This window comes from Mustela putorius, unplaced genomic scaffold (assembly GCF_011764305.1).
Source record: "Mustela putorius furo isolate JIRA1106 unplaced genomic scaffold, ASM1176430v1.1 tig00004013_pilon_pilon_pilon, whole genome shotgun sequence".
Lineage (NCBI taxonomy): Eukaryota > Metazoa > Chordata > Mammalia > Carnivora > Mustelidae > Mustela > Mustela putorius.
In genome coordinates this window covers 202526-221795 of record NW_025422151.1, presented here as the reverse complement: position 1 = coordinate 221795, position 19270 = coordinate 202526, and the positions used below count along the sequence as shown (strand labels likewise).

The following is a 19270-nucleotide window of genomic DNA, read 5'->3' as shown; positions in this document are numbered from 1 at the left end:
GTCTAACTCTGTCTTTGTATGTAGCACTTTGAACACATTTTATATCCTGTGTCTCAGCTTTCTTGTCTACAAAGTGGAAAAAATAATGCTTTTCCTAACTGCCTTTCATAACTATCCATTATGAAAAGGCATAATGGATACCACTGCTTCAAAAAGCATAAACCAAGTACTACGCATTTGTGAGATTTTAGGATTGTGCCCAGGGCAGAAGGGGACACTAATATGAAGCTGGAGAGCTGCCCCCAAACTTCCTACCAAAGAACCAGCTCTCCCAGTTACCCTGGAAAGCCCAGGTGCACTGTGAACCATACCTCTTATTCCTGGAGGAATGAAGGAGACACTGACTGTCCTACCAGGTCAGATTGCTCTGTATGCAGCAGGTCTTCCATAGAACCCTTCCCAAACATCACACAGTTAACAGTCAGCAACAGTGCCTTCAAAATACACAAGGCAGGGGCGCCTGGGTGACTCAGTCGGTTGAGTGTCTGCCTTTGGCTCAAGTCATGGTCAGGTCAGGTCATACCCATGTTGGTATCCCTGCTCAGCAGGGAGTCTGCCTCCCCTCCCCCTGCACATTCTCTCTCTCTCTCTTTTCTCTCTCTCATAATTAAATCTTTAAAAAATACACAAGGCAGAGCTACCAGGGAAGAAGAATGGGCCCACTCTCATTTCATTTCCAAATCTCTTCCATCTCCCTAAATGCTTTTGTGAGAGGAAGAGACAGACAAGATACAGGAAGCAGAAGAGAAAGGAAGAGGAAACATGGGAGAACTGTAGCAGGCTGATTTGCTTGGAAGACAGCTGAATTAAACAAATAGCAAAGAATCCTGAGAGTTCTCCTGGGTCAGGAAAACACTCTTTTGGCTGTGACACCATTCCTCACACTGTAAGAACTCTGATGTGAGCAGAGGGGAACAGAACCTGCACATGGTCTCTCCTACGAGCACAGAGAGTAGTAGAACTAGTATTGAACCAGACTGGGCAAAAATAGTGATTAGAATTGGAAAGTCTGCATACAACATTTGACAAGGAATGTCAATTATGACGTCCCTGAAACCTCTAGTGCAGGGACTACAGATTATTAGAATCTGTAGCTAATACAAATGGTGCTCTTCATTGCCAGTTACTTAAGATCTGCATTATCAATTATTTCTTTTACAAGATATTTTAATGAATATAATGATGTTGTCTCTGGATGGGCAAGGTTATGGGGATTTTCACTTTCTAGTTTACCTTTACATGTTATCATTTTTGCCACTGTTAAAAGAAAGAGCCTGTATAACTTTTATAATCGGAATAAAGCTATTTCCTTTGGGGGGTGAAAGTGGAGGCCAAATAAAATACTTGGGCCCTCTTTCAGGCATTCATTCAAAAAATAAAAATACCATGTTAACACTGATTTCCTATCAAGTGCCAGGACCTGTATCAATGTGATAAACACACACACACACACACACACACACACTCTTACATAATCAAATAAAATGAAGTTCACAAACCATATCCTAAGATTTTTGTTTTTCCAGGAAACAATAGTTCTTTCCTTGAGCAGGAAGCAGAAAAAACAATACTGTTACACAAAACTGGTAGGGTACAGTGGTTGAGGAACATGGGCTTGTTATCAGACAAACCTGGATTCTAAACCAGTCTTGGGACTTAGCACATGTGTGACCTTGGCTAAGTCACTTAACCTCTCCATGCTTCAAAGGCCTCATCTGCAAAGTGGGCATTATACTTGCCACTACAACACAGGTTTTTTATAAGGATTAAAATTACATAATCGCACAAAGCACTTGTTAAGAACAAAATGTCAAGCAAATGTCTAGTCTCTGACTACAGGCAAAGGCTACACTTCATCTGACCTCACATTACCTCCCCGAACAAATTCAAAAAGCACCCAGTGCTGATTTGTTCTTTTAGGCAAAACACATCCAGGGTACTGATTCTTAATGTTTATCCAACCATTATTAGCAGTAGCAACAAAAGATGCTGCCATTTCAAGGTGAAAGTCATCCAGGGCACAATCAAGCAAAGTAAGTTCAGCCAGAAGCTCAAACACACATGGCTTCAAAACAGCCTCTCCTGCACCTCTTAGTGCTCCTGCACACAGAGCGAGTGCTTCAGCTAAGGAGACATGGGCCTTCCTGTGCTAAGGCCCGGAGAGCATATTGGAAGAAATAACAAGAATGACAACATTAAATCAAATGCTAGGGCACTTTCTTGGAAAATACAAGAATACAGAAGAGGATTTAGGCTTTCCACTGAAAAGTGTAGCCGGATTGGTGACCCCTTCCCTTATCTTAGACAAACCCTGAAGAGACACTGCTTGAAGGCAAAAAGGTGAACAAAAATAGAGCACAACAGCCTTCCCACTTGTTGCTGAAATGCATTCCTCCACCTTTGAAAAGATACTCATGATGGCTTGCAGAGGGCTGCTCTCAAAGGAGAGTACAAATTGAGTTTAAATTGGGAAACCAGCTGCTCCTTGATCAGTCATCCTTTTATCAACAACAGAACTTTAATTAGCCCCCATCTGCTTCCTGTTTTATGCCACAAATCTTAACTTTCACCTGTTTGGACCAAACTGCAGTAACTATACCCACAGTAAATAAAAGCAATTAAATTTTCATACAACATGCAATTAATTCTCATTAAGCTCATATTGGGTTATTCAAAATAGTGCATAATTCAAATCAACTATTTTCCCATAAATAACAATGTTCTATACTAAAAATTCAACAGAAACTCTCTCCCACCCACATCTTCTTGAATTTTTTCCATTAAGAAGGTTTTCAAGCTGCCTGGCTTCAATTTCCTGATTTTACTGTTAAGTATGCGGTCATGTCAGGTCATGTAACAACAATGGATAAATCTTAAAAACATAATGCTGACTTTAAAAAAATCAAGTTGCAGAATGATACCTATGTTAACTGACAACATTTATATCAACGTTATGATAACATTTATGTAAAGGGAGGGGGAGGCAGCAATGGCCATTCCTCTATAGGGTAGATGGACCTCGGTGGATCAGCCCAGCCAGGAGGCAGACTTCCTGAAGTAAAGGGACCCTCCAACGCAAGAAGACTTAGGCAAGATGGCTGACATTTCTTAAAACCTGGCAGGGTCACGTGGGTGCTAATTATGTTAGCCTCTATGCTTTCCTATATGTTTAAAATAGTTCAGGGGTGCCTGGGTGGCTCAGGGGGTTAAAGCCTCTGCCTTCGGCTCAGGTCATGATCTCACAGTCCTGGGATCAAGCCCCACATCTGGGCTCTCTGCTCAACAGGGGAGCCTGCTTCCCTTCCTCTCTCTCTGCCTGCCTCTCTGCCTACTTGTAATCTCTGTCTGTCAAATAAATCAATAAAATAGTTCATAGAGTTTTAAAATCAAGACAAATGGAGGATGGCCAGCAGCCAGCAAGCGAAGGAGAGCTGGCCCCTGTACTTTCTTGGCCCCACCACACAGGCACACACCCATCTGACTGCTGGGGTTTGAAAGGCTCCCCAAATGATTCTCATGCCATCCCCAAACTCATCCCTTAAGAAAGGCTGAGTAACAATCCACTCTCAAGGGCAGGGATGCTGCTCACTCATCTCGAAACTGCCAACACTCATCTATCTAGTTGGTACCTGAGATGTAAATATTATCTGAATAAATCAACAGATAAGCAGAAGAGGATTCTTCGTCCTATTATCTAGCTCAATAACCAAGCACATTAATTTTCCTCTCCTGAAGGAGTCTGAACAGAAGAGTAGTTATCACTCCAAACCAATAATCAGAATCGTCTAGAAAGCATGGTGAAAACAGAAACACTTAAACCTCTTGGCTCAGGGGCTGGGATTCAACAGGTAAAGAATGAAACAGGACCAGGAACCTGTATTAAAATATTCACCAGGTTTGAAAACAAATGGACTAGCTTAATGACCAACCTTCCTTTCAGTTCTGATATTCTAAGAAAATAACTCAACTGTGTTATTTCATAAAAATTCTGATTCAATAGCAAGAGGATGAAATCCCATATATTCTTATTAAATATCTCGTATGATAGGCGAGTTTGAGAAATGTGGTGTTAGTGGTACTTTGGGTCACTTACACCAAATAATAAAAGGTTATTTATGAGTATGATGTTATTTAATAAATGATTAAGAAAAGATGTTTAAAAGTATAATTATATGGTTATGGATAAAAGCCAGTTAATTCTGAGATCAATTTTTAAATCATCATTGTTTTCCAGAAAGAAAAACAGAAGCATCGTTAGTGAATGAGGACGTGTCAACCTCACCTTTCAACTTCCTGGAATTTTCCTCCCCCGCTTTCCCCTTTAATATTTCCCTTGGACACACACACAGCCAACTTCACAATGGAGTCCTTACAAGATCATTGCTCCAGATACCAGCAGGCCAGTCAGGGACTCGGTGGGAGGAACATGACTGCAGCCTGACGACCCTGGTTTTAATAGCTCCTGCTTCGCAGAGAAAGGGTAATGATTTCTTATTAAACACTGATAACAGCTAAAATTCCTTTACATTGACAACAACCTGGGTGACTCCAGGGTGAAGGTGGACCTCACATGTGCTCTGAGGAAATGAAGAGTGGAACATACTTTTCATGGGATCAAAGGTCCTGCAGACAACTGAGCATCAGTCAAATAAGCCTGATTTAGGTTAATACAGAAGAGGAGCACGAAACCCCATCCAGCCAAGTGGATCCAAACCAAATGCCAGTTTTCAAGGACTGAATCCAAAATCTAAATAATAAGGATATCCAGATAAGTATAAAACTATCCTGGCACATCAGGGCTCAAATCACATCAAACAGCTTCTGGGGTCTTTCAGTTAGTGCATCATTTTAACTAGTTCCATGTTTGAGACCAATTCAAAGAGGCACTACTTTCTTAGTGAGTCATGAACTCCCTGCTCCTTGCTTCATGCCTGTAGGCCAGTCTTCCACATACAGATGCACCCACCTCTTCTCCCCTAACTCCACCACTGCTGCCATGACAGGAAGGACTTAAAAGAATAAATGTGGGAAAGCCCTCAGGCCAAAAACTCTGGATCACAATCCATAAAGCAGTAAAATCAATTTTGAAGACTGAGGCCAGAATTTTTTAAAATTAGTAAAACAGAGCATATCTCACTCAAAAGGGCAAGTACAGTACTATTTTGTAAAACTCTTGTATCATATGTGTGCACATGTACACTGAGTCATAATATGAAGTGGATTTCTTACTACACATCGGGCTGGGGGAAAAACTTTGAGAAAGCCACAGAACAGAAAAAAAGTATTACTTTCTGGAGGACATGTTTTCCCGCTCTAGAGAAGGTTTATTGACAAAGCGCAGTCAAATGGTAGAATAGCTACGCCAGGGCTTCTGGCAATGTCCCATAACCTTCAGGGAGCTCCCACTCTGCACAGGCAACAGAAGGGTCCTGTACTCGTGGCCCACAAGGCCAATATGCTCCTCTCCCCCTGAAGCAAGGAAGGGTGTACAATGGGAAAGGGCTGTGTAGTACCATGCTGGACAGTTTTTAAGCAAGTAACTTCTGAGCAAGTTATGTTCTTATCAACAGAAGGAACAGGGCATGTTAAACCTTCACAGAGTGCAATTTTAAAGTACTATTACTTAAGCCTTTCATCTCTCCCTCCATCTTTTCTCTGGGTAGGTGCAGCACAAGGAAACCATGGCTCAGGCAAGTGAGGAAAAAAATGAAATTTGGATTATGTTTACAGCCAAGGGAAGGAGGAAAGGAGACACGCTGAACAATCCTCTACTGGAAACATTGCTAAAGTGTTTTTAAACTGAAGATTATACCACCACTTAAGATATTTTTTTCTCCACTATTTTGCCCAGCATATTATAAAACTGCATCTAGGACTGAAATAGCAGATTGCCTCAAGAGCAAATGACAATATTTGTACCAGAAATGTTGGCAACCAGTGGCACAGATGGGTTTCTGCACAGCAATCTTCAAACTGGGGCTCCAAGAATAACTCCACCTACTGCACCAACGCTAAACTGCTGAATCCAAAGTCAGAAGGGCTCATTATACCATATTTTCCCACCACCTCCTTCTGAAAGGCACGTGTACCTACCTGACCTCCTCTGCCTGGGAAAGGTGCAAAACGCAGAAGAAAAGAAGAGAGAAGACCAGTGGGAGAAGTTCCCCAGGCACCAACCATACTCCGATGGTCAATGATCCAAAGAGGCAAGACACAAAAACCCAGATAAGCCAGTTATTTACATGAATAGTTTTTATCTTCCCCTTCAAATACAGAAATAATAAATAAATAAATGGATAAATAAATAAATAAAGATTTATCCAAGTTTCATCTTCTCTCCAGGGTTTGGTACCCTCATAAAATAAAAAGTCATTTTTGTTAAAAGACAACACAAGAACTGAGGGAGAACCTGGTACCACCCATAATAATTACTAGGATGTTCCCAAAGGCTGTCAGTCAACACCCACAGCACAGCTCAGTAGATGAAAACCCAATCTCCTTCAAATGCTCGAAGGAAACAGACACCTTTAAACAAAGGAGCTGGCACTTCCACGTCTGCTCTTACCAACTGCCCACTGAGATGTGCTGTTGTTCCCCTGTTCCTCTGCAATTTCTACCAAATGGTCGAGAAAGACAAATTAACAAAAGTCTTCACTTAAGGAGACATTAATTATGAAGCTCACCCAATTTAGAGTGTTGTCTTAGGCATGCACAGTATCCTTTGCCTGCCTTTGAAAACCGCTAGCAGTTTGGTAATGGAAATTGGTCTCCGCCTCTGCACAGACCATAGGGTTGTCCATTAGACAAGAGAATCAATGCACAAACTGTTTCATGATATAACAGTGCTTTCTAAACTACCTTCAAATTACATAATGCAGACTACAGAATACTACATTTATGCTCCATATCCCCACATCTCCTGTGGTATACACAGAATGCCTATAATCTCACAGATTAAATTCAAGGAACAGAAGTTTAGGGGTTTGGGAAACAGAATCCCACATTTAAATAATTTAACCCTAAAGAAGCTGAGAAAGGAGGATTAAGGTAGGCTGAACCCTCTCCTCCTCCCCAACCTTTCCTCTCCAGCTGATCACAGTGTGTTCCTAGGACAGGCTCTGGCTGTAATTCCCTGAACTACACTTCTCAGCAAGGTCAGGTGAATCTGGAGAACAGAGCTCTTTCATTACCACCCCTGATTCACCTGATCTGAATAAGCCAAGTGATGTCACAAGTGAAACTAAATTCCCGACCAACCTGTCACCTTCCACTGAGTTAGCTAATTAAAACAAGGGTGTTAAACCCTCTACAATCGCCAAATGCTCACAGAATCCCAAAATCCAGATATCCCCCCCCACCCCCGCCCCCAACCACAGCCAACATTAACCTTTGGAATACATCTTCACCCTTCTATTTGAATGAGTGTATAAGACTGAGGTCAAGGGGGGAAAGGATTTATTCCCAAGCCGCCCCCCCCCCAATCACCCTACGACACTCCCCCACACACTTAAAAAAGGCCTGGGAAGCAATATGATGATTTCCCTTTTATCCTCCTAATCTCCTAAGCCACACTGGTAGAAGGTACCAGCCTGATCACCCTGATCAACCAAATTGTCTCTAGAGAATTCAGAATGAGCAGCTATGGAAGCTTCCTTGGTAGAATAAAGGGCCGGTCCTTCAGAGTCAACAAGACGACAATGACTCAGAAGTGCCTTTGATGTATCCACAGGACAGTAAAGGTAGATCATCAAGCAATGACTGTTAGAGTGTTCAACAGTAAACGAAACCTCATAGACTTCCATCGATTCTCACAAACCGTTCAATCTAATTCTCATCAATTCTAAACAAAAAGAGACTGGCATGAAATTTACATTTTCTACACAATCAAGGCTTTCCCCACCAGTGACATGGAATTTCAAACAGAAAAAAAAGAGAGAGAAAGAGGGAGAGAGAGAGAAAGAAAAACTCACATAAACACAACCAGCATTATTTTTAGAAAACTTTCATTTCCATTTCAATTTACTTAAAATGTGAAACTCCCCAATAAGAGAAATATTTAATTGTCCCTAAAACCGGAAGTTGCTGCAAAATAAAATACAGTATTATCAGAGCAAATTCAAGGATCTGTGTTATAAAATATTTGGTTTTTGTTACTCTCTCAGCGTTCAGGTATAAAAAGAAAACATATTCTAGTTTGGTTAACTAACCACTAACATAAATAATGAACGTTCCTGCCTCCTAAATAAGTCAGAATAGGTTAACAGAGAACCCTTGGAAGTTCAGAAGAGGAAAAGTGCTTCTGTAGGTCAACAGCAGGAATGTCTTCAGGAGCCCCATTGTTCTGTGTGTCGGGAGCCCAGCTGTTCGGGGCTGCCGTGAGCTGAGACAGGAAGAGGTGTCAGACTTCTGGGGCTGGCCACTAGAGCAGGACTGCACAAAGCCCAAAGCAGATGTTTGAGGGGGGCTTGGAAACAGCAATGTGAGGACCTAAGGACTAGAATCTGAGCTACAGAAGTCATACTCTTTTGCCATAACTTGCAATCAAGAAGTTTTAGCAGAAGTCTGCAATTTTGTCCTATAGCAGCCTGTCTCCTACCTCTTCGGAGTGTTTACGGCCCTTACCCAACTCCTCCCAGTAACAACAGTATTATCTCAGGACCCTTAAGGCATGCCTGAAAACATAACAGAGAGATTCAAAAGTCATCAATTCGGTCCAAGAATGACTATTCCAGCACACTGACAAAGAGAAGTCCACTTAGAGAAACAAAAAACCTATTTTCATAAAACAAGGAATTGGATTAGATCAGTAACATCTAACAATATCTAAGCCAAATGATGCAAACCAAACACCATGGGAGGAATTCATACCACAACTTAAATACCACGAACAGGGAAATCCTCTCCTTGCTGAGACTCTTGGGTCCCTTCTTACATAATGAATCCTGGCCGTTACCGTTCCTCAAATAGCTTTCTCTCCAAAATGCCCATTATCCAAAAGCCCACTCCTTCCAGAGTTAAACTAACTCAAGTTTTAGAGAAGTGTTCATCTGTCAAGGGTGCAAAATGGAAACTGAGATTTCCTTCAGCCTGCTTTCAAGGCAACACAGCTGGAAAGAAGTGTAGGAGAGGATACTGTGCAGGCAGCCAAGAAATCCTACTCTGCCTGGTGTCATTAACCAGCCTGGCGACCTTGGACATAATGTGCCTTAGCCTCTCTGCTACTCAGTCTGTCCCTCGAGTAAATAGATGGCCTCCCAAGACCCTTCAACTCCTGTAAAAGTCAGTCTAAAAAAATAGGACCCCACTTTAGTAATCCCCCCAGTCTGAGGAAACAGAGGGAGGGACCTAAGAACACTCTGCAGGACGGATACTAACTATCCCCAGGGGTAGCCCAGCAAGAATTATGTCAACTTAGATCCAGAACCAGTGACATCAAAGATGAACCAAACACAGCACAAATCCAGAAAATGCAACAGATAAAGGTTAGCTTTCCATCTCCACAGCACAGGTCGTCCAGCAGTCTCAAAGTCCAGAACTTGCTCCGATGGCTCAGACTTGCTGGGAGCAGAGGCACGATGAGGAAGTAGACAGATACGCTGAAATGTCATTCCAGCTTCAGTAACATACCAAGAGCTGCACTGATGCCTTCTGCGCAGTCTTCTTCAAGAAAATCAAATTGCTTGGGAAAGGGAGTGAGCTTAATTTAACTAAACATTTCACGTGGCACCTGACAATTTTTCATTTAACATTCCATTTTATATACTGGCCAGCAAAATCCTCTTCTACATAATGTCTACAGTCCACTTCCTTTCATCCCTTTCTGATTTTTAAGGTGGCAGGTATTGCCTAAAACACAAGGCACAGGTTCTGCAAGACCTCTGGAGGTCCAGAGCATGACTAATGGATATAAAATGAGCAGAGGCCAAGAGGACTAGCAGTCTCAAACTGAAATGGCAAGATTCACCAGAAGTCCATCATTTCTGCTCTGCCAACAGAGAAATAAGGAGGTCCTTCTGCCAACAACTGAGGAGGAAGGGGGAGCTCTGAGAAATCCAAGAGGGAATGCACACTTCAGAAGAGGGAACAGTGGCACCTTGCTGCTGAAGGATGGCAGTGACTTAAGACTGTTTCCTCGTGCTTCCCTACTTCCAGACACAGAGCACCAGAACTAGGTCCAGACATGGTCCAGACAGACAGCCGCTCATGGACAAGGAAAACCCCACCAAAGAAACCATCATTGGCAAGGAGCTTCAGCCAAACAGCAATTCTGAGAAACTGAAGCTCCAGAGACAGCTGGTAATGGAGGGAGTGACTAGTAGGTTAGTGCACAAGGTAGCCCAAGGCCCAGAACAGGAATCCCAGTGCTGTCCTTACCCAGCAGGCCAACCAGGTGCCGGAAAGGACAGAAAGCAGAGTGGAGGCTGCGAGAGAAAGCACCCAATGGGTCCCATGAACAGAGAAAGTGTAAAACCATTCAAGGCCAGTCATTTTGTAATTTTTACTACTGTTTTATTTTTGCCAACTCTTATTTCCTCGTGGTGTATGCTGTATTTGATTGGATAACTGGATACAAAGTCAGGAAATAGTTTCTTCTCCTTCCTTGGGGCGCCAAGAAGAACTGTTAACTCTCAAGGCCAACCCGCAGAGATAGAGAGTCACTACTGAACGACATCACACAGGAGACAGCCTCTTAAGACACCCTCAGGTTCTACTCGTGATATTCAGGCCCTCTGTCATCTCCTCTCCTCCAGGCGCTCAGCTGAGCTAGGACCCAGATTCCTGACCACACAGAAACTGAAATAAAGACTGTGTTGCTTAGCTTTTCTAAGTTTCAGAATATGCTGTTATTCAGTAATTGATAGCAAAAATATCCCATTTCATTGAAGTCTTCAATATAAAATTAAGCAACTGAAATTACAGTTTCCTTAGGAACAAAGCCAAACAACTCAATAGCAGCTACTCTCATCTTTGGGCTCAAAAACTTCATGAGGGTGCAGGATCCTGAGAGAATGACATCGCCCTCAAGAGCTGGTATACTATGTTTTTTTCTTTTTCTTTTTTTTTTTTTTTACTACGTTTTTTCTTAATATTTACTTCTGATAGGGCACATGAATGGCAGAGTCAGTTAAGCATCTGACTCTTGGTTTGGGCTTAGGTCATGATCTCAGTATCATGGGATTGAGCCCCATGCTGGGCTCTGCACTCAGCATGCAGTCTGCTTAAGACTCTCTCTCACAGGCACCTGGGTGACTCAGTAGGTTAAGTGTCCCCCTTAGGGTCATGTCATGATCCCAGGGTCCTGGTATTGAGCCCTGCGTTAGGATCCCTGCTTAGTGGGGAGTCTAACTCTCGCTCTCTCTCTGCTTCTCCCCAGCTCATGCTCTCTCTCACTCTCTCTCTCAAATAAATTTTTAAAATCTTAAAAAAAAAAAAAAAAAAAAAAAGACACACTCAAGGGGCGCCTGGGTGGCTCAGTGGGTTAAAGCCTCTGCCTTCGGCTCGGGTCATGATCCCAGGGTCCTGGGATTCAGTCCTGCATCCAGCTCTCTGCTCATCAGGGAGCCTGCTTCCTCCTCTCTCTGCCTGCTTCTCTGCCTACTTGTGATCTCTGTCTGTCAAATAAATAAATAAAATCTTTAAAAAAAAAAAAAAGATGTTCTCTCCCTCTCCCTCTCAAGTAAATAAATCTTTAAAAATATATATTTGTGAAGAAGAAATCTATGTATGTGGTTCAAGATTTGAAAGAAGACCTCACCATTTCAGGTCTCTACATAAATGTACCCCAATTAAGGCCATCCTCAAATCCAGGGTTGCCCCAAACCCCACTTTCCTTGCTTAACATTTTTTTTTTGGAGGCTCCATGCCCACTGTGGAGCCCACCATGGGGCTTGAACTCACAATCAAGATATGAGCTGAGATCAAGAGACAGACACTTAACCAACTGAGCCACCCAGATGCCCCACTTGCATAATTTTTTCCAAAGCACTTACCACCATAATTTACTTCACATTATACTTATCTAATCATTATCTATCTCTCCTGCTGGGACTGTAAACTCCACATGGGTATGAATTTTGTGAGTGCTGTGTACTGCTCGGTTACCAGCCCCCCGGCTATGTGTTATAGTACACAGTGACGCCATGAATAAGGAGGTATGGTGAGAAAAGTCTCTGCATATTCTTGACAAGGTCACTGATATGATACTAAATTTAAAATACTTTTCATCTTGCATGTGTTACTTTTTACCTTTTCAAGAGCTCCAAGAGAAACAGGACTTTTCTACAGAAACACTGAATCTTGCCCTCGTATATCTCAGAAGGAAGACATGTGATAACAAAGGCTTTTTCCTTCAATGACTTTTGTGAAATTCTACTTTTGATAAGAAGTTCCAATGCATTATTTTATGTTACGTCGAAATCATTACAGATATTTCAAAGTGTGGCTGCATCATCTTTCCAATCACTGTATTGTTTAAATCTCATATGGGCGGAAAAAAAAACTTTAAAATTTCAAGTAACAAGAGAGGTTATACTCTACTTGCTTCAGCAGTACATATACTAATAGTGGAACGATACAGAGAAGATTAACACGGCCCCTGTGCAAGGATAACACACAAATTCATGAAGTGTGCCCTATGGGAGAAGGTACAATTTATAGTAAATTAAATGCACAGATCTTAACAGACGATTGAGTTTGACAACTACATACCCCGTGGCCCACCAGCCCAATCAAGAAAAGGACACTTCTGTCACTCCTGAATGTTTCCTTGTGTTCTTTTCCTGTTGATTCAGCAGCATTCTGCCAACTCCACTCCTCCAACAATGGCACCCTCGATTATGATTTTATTCACCATAGCTTATTTTCACAGTTCTAGAATGGCACATAAATGGTCACATACTTTAAAAACAAAAAACAAAGCTGCACAAAAACGGTTATAGTTAAAAAAAAAAAAAAAAACAGGGTTAACACCACTAAAAAACAAAACCCAAAAGGTTGTGCACACCACTGTAATATGGCTGGTGTTACTCAATCTCTCTTCCTCCTCATCCCTTCCCCACAAGCTGCTGGTTATGTATCTCCTGGGGGATGCACATAACTTAAAACTAGAGCAAAGACGATTCAAAATTCTTGGTTGCTATAGGTCAATAAATAAGTTAACCCTTTACAAGTAGATTAAATGAAATAAATGATTAGGCGTGCTGAATACTCACAGACTGACGTCTTCATCCAACAATGCTATATACATCTTACTCTTCCAAGTTGGAGACACCATAATGTGCAATGCCCATCTTATTTAAATCTCATGCTATTCTCACCTCCTCCTCCAAAAGCTCTCAGATGACAACACCAAACAAATTAATTTGAGAACCTGTGTACCTAGTCCTCTGGGGGTGATGGGTGGGGACAGACCATCAAAACTCAGGATACAGATAAAGTTCTTCCTGTCCACAATTTGCTTAGTGAATCAGGCCTACTCCCTAGCTTTCAGGGAGTTATCTTAAATTTTGAAAAGCAACAGATCAATCCATATTTCACAGATCCAGAACAAAGAACATATGCTTTTTGAACAGCAGTAAAAGCAAGACAGAAGAATGCCTGGATTTCTACATGCCTCAGAATATTTTCTGAATAGCTCCAATCCAACAGCTAGAACTGTAACATCAACTGAGCTCTGCCTGGTTTGTGAGCTCCTGAAGGACTAAAACTCTGCCTTACCCTTGTTCGTCCTTCTGCAGGACTCAACAGAGTCAGGAAACCAAACCCTTCATCACCAGAAAGAATCTACAAGTAACTTTCTCATGTTTTCCAGGCTCAATAACCCCAATTCCCAGTTCCCAGTTCCTTTTACTACATTACAGTGATGGTACGCCCCTACTGTCCTGCCATGAAGTATTAAAGGAGTACACAGGGGGCATTTCTGGGTCTCACACTATTAAACATAATTAAAAGGTACATAGCTTATGATATTACCAATCTAATAAGCAATAATTTCACAGCCTACACACAATTATGTATATAAAACTGAACACTGCTAAAATATCAACTATGCCTCAAGAATAGAAGGAAGCATTTTGAATAAGACTATTTAAAAACCTAAGATCCAAGGAGGAGGAGTACGGAATCGAGTCACACATATAATACAGTAATTAGAAAACAGTTCACTTCCAGGGTCTTAAGTGCCAGTTTACAATCATTCCAAGATGTTACTGTTTTCTCCTTATGTAATGTTAAAAAAGCTTAGCAAGGTAATTAATTATACATGTTGTAAAGAAAAGCTTTTACCACTGTAGAATGTTTCAGGCACCTGGGTGGCTCAGTCAATTAACTGTCCAACTCTTGATTTCAGCTCAGGTCATGATCTCAGGGTCCTTGGATCTAGCCCTGTGGAACTCCGTGCTGAGCATGGAGCCTACTTAAGATCCTCTCTCTCTCTCTCCCTACTCCTCCCGTATCTTAAAAAATATTTCAAGTTCAAATTTGAACCTGATAATAAGTAATACAAACTACTGGACATTCCCATCTATGAGCTGTTTCTGTTTACACCACAAGTAAAGAAAAGGGAAATTTTTTGTTATTTGCTTCTTTTTTTTTTCAGATTTATTATATAAAGAATCCTCTGTCTTCCAGTAAAATCTACCACAATATAACAAAAATGCAGGCCTTTGGATCCTTCTGACATCCTTCTTTGCTCCTTAATTAGATGTTTCATTGGCTTTCAAGTGAAACTCAACTACTGGCTCTGAGATCATTTACATTTACTTAGACATTTTAAGCTGCCCTGTCACCATTATAGAGCACTGCCTAATGAGGTCCCCTTAGACAAGAGCTGGCTTGACAACAACCCACAGCTAATACTAAAATGATCCAAGATTTCCTACTTTCTCTGAATTTAAAAAACTTAAGTGAGACTCCTCCCTAAAAATGGGTGGGGGAGAGGCATTATTTCATAAAGGGGTGCTTCTGCTTGAAGCACTTCCGAGAGAACTGTACAATCATCAAGTGGAGACTTAATATGAATTCAAATAAATTCACAAGTTAACTCTGAGTCCTTGAACATGGAATCTCCCTCCTCCTTGACAGTACAGAAAAACCACATATTGATCACTTCTAGGCTATTCTGGAGTTTAAGGAGATGTGTGAGAGCAGGAAGAGCCTAGCAGAAGGCAGGGCAGTACGATTGGAGAAGGAAGGTAAGAGAAGAAAGAAGAGGTGTCAGGAGTTCAGGCAGACGTGGCCACAGGTCATGGAAGAGCTGGCTGGAGAGGGCAAAAATGGGCTGGTGAGGCTCTCCAGAGTGTAGGAATCCAACAACTTCATTGTGGGGGTGAGGAAACTGAGGCCCTGGTCACAAAGGCAGTAAGTGACAGGAGTCAGGCCCAGGTCACCTGCTAAGAGGGGAGGATGCATAGACAATAAACCAAGAGGTGGGAGCCCAGAGAAAAGATGTGCTGCTGGAGAAGCCAGCGGGATACGATGAGTGGTTACCAGCTTCCCTCTTGAGTGGGATGGACAGGAGATATGTCTGTAATTTGGTTGAGATTTGTATACTCTCAAGAGGCCAAGATTAACTCTTCTCCCCCCAAATAAAGAAACACCCTACTAGCTTTACATTACAAACAGAATACAAAGACAGTATAGAAAAACTGAGATTAAGAGGTTTAATAAATAATTCAGACTATGTTAGAAATGGAAAGATGCCCCTTGATGCTAAACAGCCAAACCTGACATTTCTATTCTTTAGGGCTCAAAATACAAAATTTTATCCTTGAAATGAACTTTGTAGAGAAGAAGAAAGCTTCCATTCAGTAAGCTTAACCCTTAACTTGGAGGGGGTTGAATACCATAAAAACCAGTGCCTCTCATACTTGAACATGCATAGGAATCACCCAGGATCTTGTCAAAAGACAGGCTGATTCAGTATGCCTGGGATCAAGCCTTAGATTCTAACAAGCTCTCTGGTGATGCTGATGCCATCAACCCAATCCATGAACCATACTTCAAGTATCAAGGCATAAAAAACACGAAGTATGAAAGTTACATTTCAAGGTATATTTATTTCACATCTTGGTCTGCTAGCTACAAAACAGTGACATTTTTCTTTCCTTTCTTTTTTTTTTTTTAAATCAACATATAGTGTATTATTAGCCCCAGGGGTACAGGTCTGTGCATCACCAGGTTTATACTTCACAGCACTCACCAGAGCACATACCCTTCCCAATGTCCATAACCCCACCACCCTCTCCCTACCCCTCACCCCCAGGCAACCCTCAGTTTGTTTTGTGAGATTAAGAGTCTCTTATGGTCTGTCTCCCTCCTGATCCCATCTTGTTTCATTTATTCTTTTCCTACCCCCCAAAACCCTCTACGTCGCCTCTCAACTTCCTCATATCAGGGAGTTCATATATGATAATTGTCCTTCTCTGATTGACTTATTTCGCTTAGCATAATACCCTCTAGTTCCATCCACCTCGTCACAAATGGCAAGATTTCATTTCTTTTGATGGCTGCATAGTATTCCATTGTGTATATATGCCACATCTTCTTTATCCACTCATCTGTTGATGGACATCTAGGTTCTTTCCATAGTTTGGCTATTGTGGGCATTGCTGCTATAAACATTCGGGTGCACGTGCCCCTTCAGATCACTACATTTGTATTTTTAGGGTAAATAACTAGTAGTGCTATTGCTGGGTCATAGGATAGCTCTATTTTCAAGTTTTTGAGGAACTTCCCTGCTGTTTTCCAGAGTGGTTGCACCAGCTTGCATTCTCACCACAGTGTAGGCAGGTTCCCCCAAAACACTGACATTTGAGTTCTCCTTTTGGTGATTGACTGGGTCTGTAGAAATGTGAATATAACTTTTCAGAGGGAAGGAAGGAGTTTCAGTCCAATTAAGAATAAAAAAGCAGTGTGATTATTTAATACAACAGAATTTGCTCTGGGCTCAGCAGGGAGTAACACAGTCTATGTGTTTTGTCATATGACAAAGAGACAGTCAAGGTTGATAGTTATGGAATCTGATTTAAGTCCTCTTGAGTGGCCAAATGGACCTACTATTCATTTGCATGAAAGCTCATCTTTCCTTACAGAAAAGAAAATAACACCCATCTGCTCTCAAATGGGCACTCTGTTGTTTTCTAGGAGTCCTGAGGCTTTCATTCTGACAGCCCAGCTGCCTGGGCCGAGACAATGGAGCTGGGTTGTTCTAATCCAGGTACAAAATTATTAACAGTACTACCATTTCTGTCCCTGGTCTCATGGTGCCTTAGTGAAAACATAAGCCTTCTGAAGACTATCCTCAAGTCTTTGTGGGCTAATCCATATTTGAGGAATAAAATTTTAAAACCTAGCCTTAGGAAGCAACATGGCTTTCTTTAGAGATCTTTACTCAAATGCCTGCCAGTTGCAAGCTGTATGACCTTAGATAAATTATTTAACCCTTCTGTTTCTTCCACTATAAAATGAGGACAATAGATCACGTACTTTGAGCTCCTTAGCAGCTCAGGGGCTGGCTCAGTGAGGTTCAAGGGCAGGATTATCACTGTTAGGTTCAGGGCCACCTTCTCCAACTGAACCAACCAATCCCAAATTTACATGGTGCTAAATACACACACACATCACTGGTGGGCTCTGTTCTCAGTTGGCTTACATTCTAAGCCAACAACACATGGAAGTCCCTCTCACTTCTTAAATATCACATAGTTCTTGATTTCTTCATAATCTACTAAGCACTATGGTATTTAGAAAAGGAAGTCTGCAATACACACAACCGTTCTCTTCACTGTCCCCAATGCCATCTCACTAATCCTCCTCTGTCTTCCCTCATGTTAGCCTCATTCTGTCTGAAGACAGCACAGCATCCCAAAATACTCCATATCTCCACCAGCACTGTGTAAGCAGGAATGGGTTGCCTTTTTTCTCCCAATTTAGTACTGATCACATCGGGAGGACTAATTACACAAAGCAAAACCCTGGAAGACCATTATTACAAATATGTGTGTGAGATTAAAACTTTAAGTTCCAGTCTTCTATACATTATTATCTCAATGAATCCTAACAATAACCTTGTGTATTTAGGATCACTATTCTTATTATTACAGAAAAATCTCAGAGTTTAATGTAAGAGACAAGTTCATGGCCACCCAGTCTTTCTGTATGTTCTTGGTCTCTAAGACAGAGATCTCCCCAGTAAGGTGAAAGGGAGGTGAACCACCTGTTACTGGAACCATCTACATAATTCAATTACATCTGATTCTGACAGAGACCACTGGAGCCCACTTTTATCAGTGTGAGCTGCATCCCTCTAAGTTATCAGGGCCTGTAAACCACAGCCCACCACGTGGAGGCCCTTAATCATAGTTTAAACAAGGTCTCCTGGGCGCCTTGGTGGCTAAGTCAGTTAAACATCTGCCTTCCACTCAAGTCATGATCCTGGAGTCCTGGGATCAAGCCCCCCTCCTCATGCTCATCTGGCTCCCTGCTGGGTGGGGAGCCTGCTTCTCCCTCTACTCTCCCCCTGCTGTGCTCTCTGTGTCAAGTAAGTAAATAAAGTCTTCTTAAAAAAAAAAATACACATTTTTAAAAAAGATTTTATTTATTCATTTGACAGAGGTCACAAGTAGGCAGAGACGTAGGCAGAGAGAGAGGGGAAGCAGGCTCCCCACTGAGCTGAGAGCCCAATGTGGGGCTCGATCCCAGGACCCTGAGATCATGACCTGACTTGAAGGCAGAGGCTTAAACCCAGGGAGCCACCCAGATGCCCCCTTTAAAAAAATTTTGAACAAAGTCTCCTGTGTCAGACTATAAATGGCAACGCTATATCAAGGTTGAAGCCAAAACCCCGGTAATGGGTCCTGCCCTATAAAGAACCTTCCCTTGAGCATGCATCAGTCCCTTCTGCCAATTCAGGGATGAAAAGAAACAGCCAGCCTTGGAGCACTCACATGCACCCTGAGAATCCGGGAGGACCCTGTTCACCAGTGTGACATCTCCCCTCTCTCCCTTTGCTCTCAAGCCCTCTGCCCACACACCCTTCTTGTGCTGAGAAGGCCTCTCAAAAGTATTAGAGATGTGCTAGAAAATCTTCATTAAGTAATTTAATAATGTGTGTGTCTGGTACCTCAGTCCCAAACAGAAAGGAATGTGCCCAAGAGCCAGCAGGCAGAGCCACGTTCTTCCTGTTACCCTGTAACAGCAGGCAGGCTAGCAGCGGCCTGGCAGGCGCTGCTCTGGGGACAAGTCCTCTCACAGCACTGCTTTCCCAACATCA

At 42.1% G+C, this 19270-nt stretch overlaps 1 protein-coding gene and 1 non-coding gene across 2 annotated transcripts in view; one reads left to right on the top strand and one right to left on the bottom strand.

The window, feature by feature from the left end:
* The window catches only part of FOXO1 (forkhead box O1), a 96387-nt gene that overhangs the window by 20607 nt on the left and 56510 nt on the right, over window positions 1-19270 (bottom strand). The gene's annotated exons all lie outside the window — the stretch shown is intronic.
* Window positions 12534-12640, top strand: LOC123389775. The gene has a single exon (XR_006604409.1). It is a non-coding gene; the product is annotated as a U6 spliceosomal RNA (small nuclear RNA).